Consider the following 13,795-nt stretch of genomic DNA (forward strand, 5'->3'; position numbering starts at 1 on the left):
GGTTGGTATTTCTTCTTTTACTGATAACAGCTGATCTCCTGGGTTCAAAACAGAGTTTATAGTTCTCTTCGATGTTATGTCTGCAGACATTAGATTCAGGTCCATATCCTTCTTCAGCTGATATCAGCGACGGTGAAAGTTGAGGTCAAGTTGTGTGCAGGTCAGAACTCTGCTGTTATTCAGGTTACGTTAAAGTGATGAATCCACGTGTCATATTTCTTGAAATTATTTGGCTCTTCGGTTTATTACTCCACGTTGTTTCAGACGACCGTGATCAAACACTTTTCAAAGTCTTTCATGGTGCTCACAACCACAACCTTGGACCGGTCCTCTGGACCGAGCGGTTTGACATAAATCCTGCAGCCTTTAACCCAAGTGTTCTCAATCTGCTTACGCTTCCCGAGAAGCCGTGCATGTTTTGAGATTTCAGCATTCCTTCTGGTAAGATGGTCGTTCAGATAAGCAGCCGAACCTTTCAGGTGTTTCCTTTGATTCATCAAAGCTAGCTTGTGTTTGTGATTCACAAACCTGATGAGGATCGCTGGTTTATCCGTCTCCTTTCTCCTGGGGAGCAGGTGGCAGGTCTCGATGGTATTGAGATCCAGGGAAATCCCTTTAGATGTGAGAAATGAATGTATTTGCTGCTCCAGAGACACAGCACCGATCTCCGTATTGGCACTGCTAGCTACGCTAGCGCTAGCATTAGCAGTGCCAGCTCGAGGCTTGATTGGTACTCCAGTGAGAATGACATTATTCATCCTTACTTGCTGTTCCACATCGTCCAGTGTTTTCTCCAGAATCTCGACCTGGTTTTCTCGCTGCTCGTTTTGAGCCCGAAATCTTCGGAACTCTTCCATCATATCCCAAAGGGGCGTTAGCTTAGCCGACACTTGTTCCATAAAACTTTTCAGCGTTTCTTGAATAATGTCAAGAGTCTTTTTGAGATCTTCATATTCCTGGGGTTTCTTCGGGGGCATGGTCAGCTCTCTTTTTTGAAAATCAACCTTTTAAGTAATTTGAAGATAGTTGTATTCGCAGAGAGGCACGCCACGTGCCTGCCGTGTAACCCGGAACCGGACGTTGCCAGTGTGTGCCAGCCACCATCTGTATGTGAATGTGTGAATGTGTGAATGGTACTGTAACTATAAAGCTCTTTGGAAGCTAGAAAAGTGTTTTATAAGTATACACTATTTACCATATTCTACATACTTTATATAATGCAGTACAAATGTTAGCTTGAATTTTTCTATCCCTGGGCTAAACACCACAGTCTTCATAATTTCATAAACAGAAAAAGTGGTAAGGACACAATACGTCACATTTCATAGGAAGACATGTGCTGAGAGATGAGGGCATCTATTCTCGCTGCACAGGCTTCTTCTCAAATATTAATAATAATAATAATGATGAGCAAAGGGCTGACCAGGGCCTGGGGCCCACAAGCACCTTCTCCTTATTAGAATAACCCCTGGAACTCTCTGACACACACTCAATTGAAAATCCACTGGAACTCATGCACATGACATTATGATGGGCAATGTGCACATATATGCACATGCAAATGCATTCAAGCCAACAAAGACATATTATTCAAAAGACGGATCATGTGAGAGCAAGCAGACACACACACAAATGGGACAGACATGCAAATGGGACCCATTGGGACTGAAAGATGGATTCCCCTCTGGCCAGAGAGCCCATACTCTCCATCACCCTCCACCCCACCCGCCTGACCCATGTCACACAGAATCAGCCTCCCAGTCCAACACACCCACACTTAGAGTCGCCTTTTCGGTTCTCAACTCACCATATACGCCCCCAGTGCACATTGTGTGTGTGTGTATCTCTGCCATGCATCCACACATCAGACACGCACTGAGACATGGCGGGTGCCCTGCCTCACCCCTGGACCCCGCCGGTCATTAGTATGGAGGCTGTCTGTGTTTGTTTGGCTTCTAATGGACCATTTAAATGCAGAATATTCACAGCAGACAGGGCCATCCTCGGGGACAGCACACAGTGAGGGCTGAATATGCTCGGGCTCCATTATCCTGGAGGAAGTTATCCTTATTATCATCACACAATGCCACACTGACTGGCAATGAGTTAGTTTGCTTTGGCCCTCAGCTGACTCTGTCTTCTCTTCATGTACCATAAAGAACGAAGCCTCAGCCAACATTACCTGCATTATTGATTGTTCTGCAGTCACATAAAAGAGATAGTACACCCCAAGGCCTTGCATATCAAAGAATGATGCAAAAACTCTGACAACAGCTGTTTAAAATTAGTTAACTCCAACCGAATAACATGGCTTTGTTGTTTTGTGATCCAAATGGTGAAGCATTAAGCGAAGAAAAAACTGCAAACCATGATTACTTTAAGACCACCTTTATTTTTGTGGGAAGGTCAGGGTTTAATTCTCATTTGGCTACATGTAAACTTCGACTCATTTTTGCTTTAGTCACATGCACCCGTTCGGGGGTTGACCTGCACAGGTGCTGTGGGTTTCTGGGTTATTCAAGCAGCCACATATTACAAGAGTGGCAGATTTGTCTTGCAGTTCCCTTGAGGCTCTTATGGCAACATTTAAGGACGTCAAGAATGTCCAACTGTCTTGCATGTGGTAAGCGTATTGTGAGGATACTAATGTTTATGATGTACAGTCACCTAACGCCGCACTTTAGTCATCTAGGTAAACTCCTTACTGACCATGAGCAAATGCTGGGGTGTGAAGGTAATACGCAAGTGCCTGTAGGGCACCTGAAGGATGGCTGCATAAACCACATTACCTCATTTGTTCAGCCATGTACACAACGGTAATGTGATGTGCATTCAAAAATGGGCTAAAAGGGCATTCTTGAGTGCTTATAGCGTACGGGTTCACACTGGACTGTCACTACCCGATCCTAGTACATCTGCTCACAGTCATCAGAGGCTTGTTGCGAAATGCTAAAGCGGTGCAAACGTTGCAAATCTTGCTCCAAGCTTTTTCTCTCACAGCTCTATTCCGATATATGAAAGACTTGGGGTCATATAATTCTGTCTTGTCATATAATTCTGTCTTGGCACAAAACACATTTCAGTCAGACAAGTCATGCAGTAAAAATCATTTATTTACACATTCTTTTAGTTTTGGCATTCACATTCTTCTCGTTTCGCATAAGGCTCCGTACAATTCCATGAAATAAGATTTCCATAAAACTTTTGGGTAATAACTACCCCCAACACCAAAGATCATCAAGATGAAAGAAATGTAAATGTACAATCAGTGTGTAATAAGATGAGGTGTGTTTTGGCTGCATTCCATATTCAGACTTACAAGTATGACTGCTATGTGTGACCCGGCACCTTTGACCGTAGGGCCGCTCCCGTTCGAGAAGACGAAGACGGACGCCCCCACATCAGAAGAAGGGGGGACCAATGAGTCCGAAAAGAACGGGGGGAAGACATATGACGCTGAAGCGAGAAGGAGAACAACGAGCATGGAGAACCGGTGACGAACGCAGTGCTTGTGGTAAAGAAAGAGAGTGAACTCCTCACCTGGACTTAAATAGGACGCTGAACAGGTGAGTTGATTAACAGAACCGCCCTAGGGGAGTAACCAAGTAAAACACCGCTGAGTAATCTGCCTGAAAGGTCGCTCATTAATTCCTGCTTCATGATCAATTTCCAAACACTTGGCACTTCCATGAATTTAGAAGGAGACTTGTTATGTTAGTACCAAATCCGAGTTCCTGATTAGTCACAGTTGAACTGGTTCGATTTTTTTTAATATGTCTTCAATGGATGTATGTTTTGCACGTACAGCCTGAAAACGGACTGAAAGTTTTGTGTAGCAACTGGTGGACGCAACAGTTTTGAATGTGGAAGCCCAAAATGTAAATTACACCGGCTTTTCCTTGGAAGTGACCACCTTAACACAAATTTCCAAGCCCAATGTTAATGTAACGGTCAAGCTGCTTCCAGGAGGTGTGTGACTTAGACAACCCCGACAAGCCATGCACAGTGTGCAGGTTTTGGGGTAGCTGTTCTTTACAGCTGTTCTCTTGGAGATAAAACACAGATCATTGTTTTTTTGCTTTAACTGATTTCATGTAGCACAATGATAGACAAATATTGCCCAGATTACGTGTTTGCAAAACAAATCCAGATCCTCTAAACAACATTAATGAGGTTTTTTTTCATGAAAAGTCTGCAGAATTTCAGTGCCAAACGTGGACTGTGGCCTAGCCTTTCCAGACAACATGACAAACCTTATGAGAATATCACTGAGTTTCCACAGCAGGGAGCTGGCTGGAGATGAGACAAAGTCTTAAAACTACCAACAGTTTTCTTTGGAACCAGGAGGCAGTGAGTGAAGGGAGCAGATTTCTTCTCTTGTCCTTTTCTTTTTGTCCTCAGAGACACTACAGCAGGGCACATGATTAATATCTTGGAGGAGAGCTACACTTCCTAATGTCATCTCCAAATAAAATCATGCATGTCCTGAAAATCTTTCTCATTGAAGCATAATGTAAATAGTTGGATAAGGATTTTATAGTCCATCTTAAGGCCTGTTCACACCGGGACGAATTTCGCCGGCGATTTTCGCCGACGTTTAACGCCTCGTGACTAAACAAAGGGCACCAATGTGAGTGTGCACACCGACGCGAAAAAACGGCACGCGCCAAAGCGTCAAAAAAAAAAAAAACGCCTCGGGTTCGTTTTTTTTTTCCGACGCGTCGCGTCGAAATCTATTCGACCAATGAGAATGGCGCTTTTGCACACGTGTCTGGAGCTTCTGAAGTTACAGTAAAACACAACTTGGGGGCGCTCAAACACAAAACTGCCTTGCTGAGCACACATACCAGCGAAGAAGATAGACGCCAAGTAGCGTCTACACTGCCGCAAAGAAATAATGACGGACATTCTAAAATATCCCCTTACCAAGTACCAGTTGGAGCTACTGGTGCTTGAAATATTCATGTTTTCTTTGTATTATTCTGACAAGCGCGTAAATACTTGCTCTCTTCTTCTGAGTGAAAAGCGACTTTAAGAATCGTAAAGTTGCGCAGCGCCACCTTGTGTACAGGAGTATTTCTCTTTACATTAAGTGCCATCTAATGTCAGGGAATGAAATTGCATGTTCGCTCGGCTCACCGTCAGCGAAAATCGCCTGGGTGTGAACACAAAAAACGTGGCGAAAAACGCTGGCGAATAATGCCTGGCGAATATTCGTCCCGGTGTGTACGGGCCTTTAGATTAATGGGTAGCAATAAAAGTTTTTTTAAGATCATGCTGTGGTCCCCAAACTATTTGGATGTTCACACATGTTACCACTTGTAAGAATTAGGCAACATAGCACCATGCTGGTCTAAATGGTAAATGACATATACTACACTTTACTACCTTCTTAGAAGATCCAAAGCGCTTTACAGTCACATTCACACACAGTCACACACTGATGGTGGCTCCGCTGCACATTGGCGCCAAACTGTGACTAGAGGCATTGTGGGGTCAAGTGTCTTGCCCAAGAGCACTTTGGGACATGGACGGCCAAGGTGGGACACAAATCTGTATTCTTACGATAAAAGGTTGTCTGCTCTACCTCTGTGAAGCCAGTTGAGACAACTTGTTGTAATATTGAACTATATATATAAAACTGAATTAAATTGCACCACCAGTTAAGGGTAACTTTGTGACTGTGTGGTTTGTACTCCAGAGTTTTAGCTCCATTGTTTTCATTCTTTTAACTACCGTAACTTTTTCAACCATTTACACAATTAGTGTAATTCCAGCGGGTTTTGAAGCAGAGAAAACCAGATTTTCACAGATATCCAACACTTTATAGTGACGTTTTTACGTAATCAAAGTAAATCAGTTGATTCTGTTGCAGAGAAAAGCAGCTTTGAGCCGTTGTGCAACACTTTACATCAGTAATCAGTGCCAAGCTGATGTGAAAAGCCGCTTTTGAACAGAATTTAATTCCTTAATTCCTTAAGGTTTTTGTTGCCACCACTGTGGCAACAAAAACCTTAAGGAACTATATTTCCAAATTTGTTGGTTTCTGTTGTGGATTGAATAGGATCTATCTAGTCATTGTCTGATGGACCTGGGATCAGTCACTGTCATCTCCATACCAGCCTCTGCAGGGGTGTGAAAGTTTGGTACTGAGTGCTTCTGAAATGTAAATGTCAGAAATCTACTTTGGGAAACCAGGTTTCATTAATCCCCCTGTGGAAATGGAAACCAGGTTTCTGGTTTACATGACTTTAAAAAAAAATACAGGTCACTGAAGATAGACAGTTAAACATGATCACTTAGGTGCATGTACAAACATTCATTGGGAGTTTTGCAGCCAAGTCCGTCTAACTGAATATTACTGGGATCTCAATCAAACTGCCATCTCTTGCAAAATGTTATTGTTTGTAATATAAAGTCGAACTCCAATAGTCTTTTGATCTATTTAAAGAATGCTCCTGGCGATTTTTAACCATGATTATACTATACAAAAGTTTAAAACCTGTCATTTTCTAGAACATAGTTTCTGCAGAGCAGCACTGGTTCATCAGAAATTCACCTCTGAGCTTCGGGTCTAACTATTGGAGTTAGCCTTCCTTCATTTCCCATCATGCCTGTGTTTACACTATTTCCTGCTAGATTACAGCCCTTCACAACCACAAGCTAATATTACCAATGCAACAAAATTGGCAAGCAATATTCGAGCTATCCAGCCATGCAGTTTTGAGCCAGATTCCAGCTTGGGCGAGGAAAACAAAGACTTACATGGATCTATTTGTCTCCAAGTGGATGCATCAGAATAGAGAGGAGCTTGTGGCCCGCCCACTGTAGCACCTACGTCACGGCTACAAGCTTTTTCCAACAGCGTTTTTCGTCGGCTCTTGATTCACAATGATTGAAATAAATACATATTAAGAAATGCAATTGTAAGCTTAACATTCTTAATATTTGTCTTCCATCGTCATTAAATTAAAAAGAAACACTATTTTTATTGGAGTGGGTCTTTAACGACTTTCCAACAGTCCAACCCCCAGCCGACACGGCAAAGATCCTCCTTGTCAACAAAACAGCTGTGAAGGTTATCTCACACAGTAAACAGAAGATCTCAGGGGAACATCCAGTTGCACAGAACAGAGCCACACTCAGTCAAATATTGTCAACCGTTTTATCCTATAATTTAGGACTGTGAAGCCAAGCAGGCTGCCATTTAAAATTTGGTGTTTTCCTCGTCTTCCATTGTTTGCTATTGTTATTGAGTTTAATTCCATTTTGAGCAACTGTTACAGTAAAAGTGACATTCTGTAAATATGCTAAAGTCAATGAAGCAAATCATGGCATCTGACACAGATTCAGAGGAAGACATTGTGTGTCATGAGGTAAAAAAGGTGCCACAGTTTTTCCATTAAAAAAAAATCTTCATTTTTTTTAAATTTCAATTAAAGGTCATACATTTCACATAGGCACATTTAAATCAGTCTTTAAAGTGATATCATCAGAATAAACACAAAAGATGGAGCAAAAATGAAAGCTGCACCAATATATTTTGCGTCTTGCCTTCAGAAAGCACTACTTTGACCAAAAATCGTCCTTACATATATTTGACGTGTTTGCGGATGCTGGAATAAAGTCTAACCTGGTTGTTTAACCTGCTATTGTGCTTTGTAATTGCATCAGTTGATGTTTCAATTTGTTCTGAGGCATCCGAGCGAGCCGGTATAGATGTTGTCCAGCGAACTTCTCAAGCAGCAACATCAAATGTCTTCCTCACTGTTAATCTCATAAAAATGAAAAGGGTTTTGGCGTGAGGCTGAACAGTGCTATCCACTGCCGCTGGCGCTGGATTTGCATAATGTTTTAGGGTTTAATGTGTTTGCCTCTGAGCATGTGTTTAAGTGGGTGTTCATACATGTGGTTCAGTGTGAGCATGCGTGTGTTTGGGGAAATTTGTTCGTGCGTGGAAGCGAGGTGTTGAAATGTACAAATATGTATGCGCGTGTTCGTCTTTCTGTCTGAGTCTACACGTGGGCAATGCATGTTCTGATCTCTCCGGGGTGGGGGGGACAGCAGCAGTAGTGGTGGAGGGGGAGGGATGGAGGGAAGTTGCTGGCCCAGCGGGAGGTTCCAGATGTAGAGCTACTGAGCTGACTGGCCTGGTCTTTTCTGGGCTTATGAATGCTAACCCTAACCTCCACCGATTAGAAGCTGCCCATTTTCTGCTAAGGGTGTGCAGACAGAGAAGGGAGAGAAAAAGAGACATTTGATTTTGCTTTATCTTTTAAACATTTTCTGGAAATTCTTAAAACACCTATCTTTGTTAAAAAAAAAGGGAAAAATAAAATCAGCATGGAAAGATAGAGAGAGATAGGTTCTAACAACTTCATTGCCTTCGCCCAACAGTAGCCAAGATAGGCTCCAAAAAGTATACAGTGGGATCACTTTTTCGTTTTACTTTAGTCTTGTCTCATCTTTTAAAAAAACAGACTTGGCAGCTGCAGAGATATAGCAGCCAATGATCAGAGAACTGCAGATTAGGTCCTCACCATGTTCACCATTTATTGACGTGTCTTTGGGCAAGACACTGACTCCCTCATTGCTCCTGGTGGTTGAGGCTGATGGCAGTGGAGCCTCTGTGAGTTTGTGTTTGCATGGGGGGAATGGGACTCTGACTACTGAAAAGCAATGTAGAAAATTGCTATAGAAGTAGCCTTTTTTTCTGCACTGTAGGGTGCCCTAATGTAAAAGGGTCAATAAGTCAGTCAAATGAGTCAGCAATAGCTCATCAGTTAATCCAACTTTATCAACTGCGTTCACAGTAACTCTAAACTTGTTTTTAACACATTAGCCACCTTAGAAGCTTTATCTACGTTAGTGTATTCACAATACCTGTAACTTCCGACCTTTTGCAACAGGTGAAATACCACTAAAATAAATCTTACTGTGACTACGCTAAGTTCTTACTTTGTTAGTGACAAAAAAAAGAAAAACACAGGCCGACACCATACTTATAACACCAGAACAAACATTTTCACAGAACGTTATGTAGCTCTCAAAATCGCTTCAACATCAGTAAATACAACTAGAATGAATCCATGTATATGGCACTCCAAGTTATAAGGCGCACTGTTGTTGTTGTTTTTTAAAGTAAGACAATAAGTGCACCTCATAGTGCTGAAAATATAGTATGTGCTATTTACGTTACAGCGCTCAAAAATGAACTTAAACGCCACTGAAAAAAAGCCGTCTAGATTTTCGATTCAAAGAAACAAAAAAGGTTCTCTGTCAGATATAAAACCAAGCTAAATATGGTGCTTCTTTTGGTTTAGTTCAACATGGTTCAAGTCATGCTATGTATTTTACTCAGGTTTTATTTCCAGGCTTTTACTTTGCACTCCATCACATCAGGTTTCAGCTTTAACCGCGCACAGCTGCTTCTGTTTTAGCTAATTATGCCTCAACATTTAAGTCAGTTAGAGTCTGGTTTTCTGTTTTGTCACCCTTTAGTCTTTCCTGATTTCAGCTTTATCACAGGTTTGTTTGCCATCTTTGAGTATACATTTATTCAAGTCTTTCAAGTTCCTGCCCCCTCGTCTATCCCTGCACTTTGGTTCTCCACCATTCATGACACAATGGCTCATTCACTTCCATGGAGTTGGTGTCTAGTGTGAAGATTTAGGAGAGTCTAAAAATGTCCAACATGCAAAAAAGCTCTGTGCAAGTGTGAACTGACCAACAGTGATTATGTCCGCTTTTAAAATCTTCCAAAAATAAGCCTTCAAGGTCTTCAATGGAGAGGCCCATGTGCAGAAGATTGCTCCCAGACACCATTTATAGGTTTTTCTATCGACATGTAAACACTGTAGAGGACAGTCACAGCACTGCACGGCATGTTTTGTAGGGAGAGCTGTTGAGCCTGCAGCAGTTCTTCCCCTGAATGTTATCTGTTCTTATCTCTGCGTGTGACTGGCCTGGTAGCGCTGGGTCTGCTCCATGCACCTTATCGCTGGGGCAGGTACCAACCCCCCACTTGACTCCTGACACACACTGTATCTGAGCGTATAATGTACACAGTAAGTGGTGGGAAACTCCAACTCTTCAGAGGTGTCTTGAGTTCACACACCAGGAAAAACTGTAAACTCAAATGTTGCCAATTGTTTTTTTTTGTTTGTTTTGAAGAAAGGCTGAAATTTGTCATAATGCAGCACCAAGAAGTGTTCATACGGTCCTGATAAAAAAGAATGATAATAAAATGCTTTCCCTTAAGAAGAAAAAATAGTTTTAGATATTTTACTTGTTTTGTTTTTTATTTTTTCCGTTGTACACTAAATACATAGTTCCAAATCTACACACATCTCAGTTAAAAGCTCATTTCTATGAAAATTGTGTCTTGTAGCATTGTTCTCATATGTGAAGAAAATAAGTTTAACATTGCATTTCTGAATATTTCAAAATATTTCAAAAAATTGTGAATTAGGAGCAGAGTGACGGATACAAAATCAAGAACTGTAGGAAAAAAAATAGAAGAATTTGAACATGCTAATGCGTGAAAACAAGACCCATACATTTTGAATGCATTTATAAAGGGCTCTTCTAGTTTAGCCAGTTTACACCACAATACACATTTATCTGTTCATAATATAGTTGCAGTACTTCTAAATCTGGTTTATATTTGTATGTCTTCCTAATGCAGAAGAGCCTTGCCTATGGAAACATCAACATCCCAGATTCCCACTAACTTAATGAGCAGGGGGCTTCTGAGCTGCCCCATGTCAGTCCCTTAAGGTTTTTCCTGTACCCTGAACCATAAGGTCTCTTTAAATGTAGTATTTTTGTGTCCAACCACACTTTTATTGCAGTCCCCTCACAGTAAAAATTGTAAAACACAAAAAAGAAAAAGGGTTACTAATACGAAAGTCGAGTTGTGAGACCATTTCAGGAAGACACAACAAGTCATGACTGGTCAGTCGAAGTCTTAATGACACACAAACGCACAGCAAATGTCGTCACCTTCGGCCATATGGTGAAAACATTTACATAATATCATATTTTATTTAATTAGTCATTCTAAATGCAATCAAAAGCTGATGAGAGTTCTGAGCTGCCTTGCTGATTAGGAACATGATAGCACTCTGACCCCAAACACAGAGGCTCTGCATCCCAATGATGGAATATCCAAAGTCTCTCTGTGCTCCAGAGGAAACCCACTGCCCCTCTGAGGTGACTTCATCACTCAGTGTTGGACCTTTGGTCAAATAAATATAGAAAAGAATGACAGAATCAAGAATTGAGAGAAAAGTGCCTGGTGTGAAAGGAAGAGAAGGTCAGCCTGTCTGTTCAAGACGCTTTGGGTCACGTTTGAACTGTTTGATGCTGCCATGACAGTACATATGTGTGTGTGTGTGCAGCTCTTAAAAAGGAACAAGAAGGACATGTTGCTCTTTGAGGACCACCCTGTTCACACACGGAGACCTGACACCCGCGCTGAAACGGCCATCCCAGAGGAGTGAAGTGTTGTGGGTAAAAGACCCTTGAACAGGAAGGAAAGAAGCCAGGCCCAACACCAGTGAGAACACACCAGAATGACTTCACAGGCTTAACTGCACACGCATAAACTCATTACAGCTCACAGACACACACACAGTGTCTCCTCATGGACAAAAAAACACACACACAGCAGTGTGCTCAGCTGTGAGTCAAATAAATAGTATGAGCTGAGCGGTTGGGTTCTGCATGCTTTGCTAGGGCCCAAATAGTTTTTAAGAGTTTGGTGAAATGTGCTTCATAAGGAATGGACTAATTTTTTTTTTCTCCTTTGGGAATAAATCATGCTTTGCAGTCCTTAACTCACAAAACCAACAAGATGGCAACAAAGTCGTAACTCTCAGACTTAAACACAGCTTCATTGTGAATGTATTTGTTTGAATCTTTTAATTCAAAATCCCATAGAAAATAACTATGGAATCAAACTAAAGGTATTTTATAACTTAAGCTTCCTTTGTATAAATTGTTTGACCGACAATTCTTGCTTTTTAAAGACCATTTCCCCACATCGATTTCATTGATTGCTGTCAACCAATAAAAGTCTGCTTTAGACCAAAAGCTATGGAATAAACTACTTTTTTTTATTTAAAGTAAGGATTAAAGGATTAAAGTTACCAGCTTCTATTCAGGGTAGATTCAACCAAATGTATCTCAACTTTAACTAAGTTGTCAACCTTCAGGAGCTTTAATGTGGTTAAAACAAACGTAAAAAGAAACAAAACTCGACAAAGCGTTTTAATAAGAAGCAAAAGAAAAAACAGCAACACCAGAAATCTAAGCATCTTTGATTTTGACGACAGTTGTTTTTGGGAACATAAACAAAGAAAATTTCCCGTTTTTACTTGTACACGGTATCATATGTGGTCTTGTTAAGATATACCTCTGCCGGTTCCAAGCCCGGTTTGAGAAGGTTGCGTCAGGAAGGGCATCCGGCATAAAACATTGCCAAATTTACCATGCGACTCGTTCGCTGTGGCGACCCCTGATGGGAGAAGCCGAAAGTGGAAGAAGAGATTCTATTATATCTTTTGAGAAAGCTCACACGAAATACAGACATTTTTCTGAAGGTTCATATAATTTTTTTTCTTAAGAGAAAAACAAAATAGTTTGCAACTGTCAGTAACTGTATAAACAGAAAACCTGTGGTTTAGAGTTAAAGTCATTCAGTTATTTATTTACCCACACACAATGAGTTATTGATTAGAAAAATTGGAACACCTTCTAATGATTATGTTGATCCATCCGTTTCATAATTGTAATAAAGTTTATTTTCTTTTTATATAAAAGTTATCTTGCACTTTAAAAAAAATATACTTTAACTAATTTTTTTTGGTGTGATTTTCATTTCTGAGTTCTAGACATGTTAGCATTTTTAAGACAGATTGAGTAAGACTTTATTGTTGTTCTTTTCAGTTATGTAATCACCTCCTACACCAACTGATAGATTTCTTGGACCAGAAATCTAATAAAAGACGCTGCCTCTGGAGACAGCAAGAGTTCTAAAAGTTCATTACATCTAGATTTTCTGTCAGGAAGCCCTGCATTAATATCCATCTCTGTCCATTCAGAAGCTTTTCATTTAAAAACATCTACACAACCACAACATTTAAATACTTTTAAAAGATCTGCTTGATGTATTTGTAGAAGTCTTTTCTCACAGACCAACTGTAAAGTAATTCCACTCAGTATTGCTTTACCAATATCTCCTTCCTTTATATCTTAAAATAGTATTGCTGACTCTCATTACATAACTTTTAAATATGTTTTGTTTGTTTAAATTTTTGAAACTGTATATCTATAAAACGCAGGAGCAAAAAATTACTAAAATTAAGAGTCGTGTCAGGAATTGGTGGTGTAGGACCCAAATTGGAGGGGATCAGGCTTGATGGCATAAACTTCAAACCTTTAATAAATAAACTTAGAAACTGACAAACGGTGAGACAAAAAGTGTGACAAAAGAGATGATCTGACAAGGATGAACTGAAAAGCAGACACTGAAATAAACAGAGGATGATTAACTTAAATAAGAAAGCTTTGGATAACTAAACCTGAACTTTGAGATTTGTGAAAACTGAAGATGACAAGAACCACTAAAACATAAATGAAAACCAACCAAACCAAAGAGCATAATCCTCACAGTATCCCTCCCTAAAAGGGCAGATACCAGATGCCCCAACACACCACATCAGCAGGGACCTAAATGAGGGCCAAAGCAAAAGCGAAACATGTAAGTTGCCTAGGTCCTCTGCAGCCAAGC

The 13,795-nt window shown here is 40.7% G+C and overlaps 1 long non-coding RNA gene across 1 annotated transcript in view; it reads left to right on the forward strand.

Annotated features, from left to right (window-relative positions):
* The first annotated feature begins 3,358 nt into the window (after positions 1–3,358).
* LOC144984110 (uncharacterized) overlaps positions 3,359–13,795 on the forward strand; it is a 37,637-nt gene continuing 27,200 nt past the window's right edge. Inside the window, exon 1 of the long non-coding RNA XR_013647771.1 lies at positions 3,359–3,566. This is a non-coding gene — a long non-coding RNA (uncharacterized LOC144984110). The remainder of the gene's footprint in view (positions 3,567–13,795) is intronic.

The sequence above is a fragment of the Oryzias latipes genome, chromosome 15 (genome assembly GCF_053564925.1).
Source record: "Oryzias latipes strain Hd-rR chromosome 15, Olatipes_Hd-rR_3.1".
In the NCBI taxonomy this organism is placed as follows: domain Eukaryota; kingdom Metazoa; phylum Chordata; class Actinopteri; order Beloniformes; family Adrianichthyidae; genus Oryzias; species Oryzias latipes.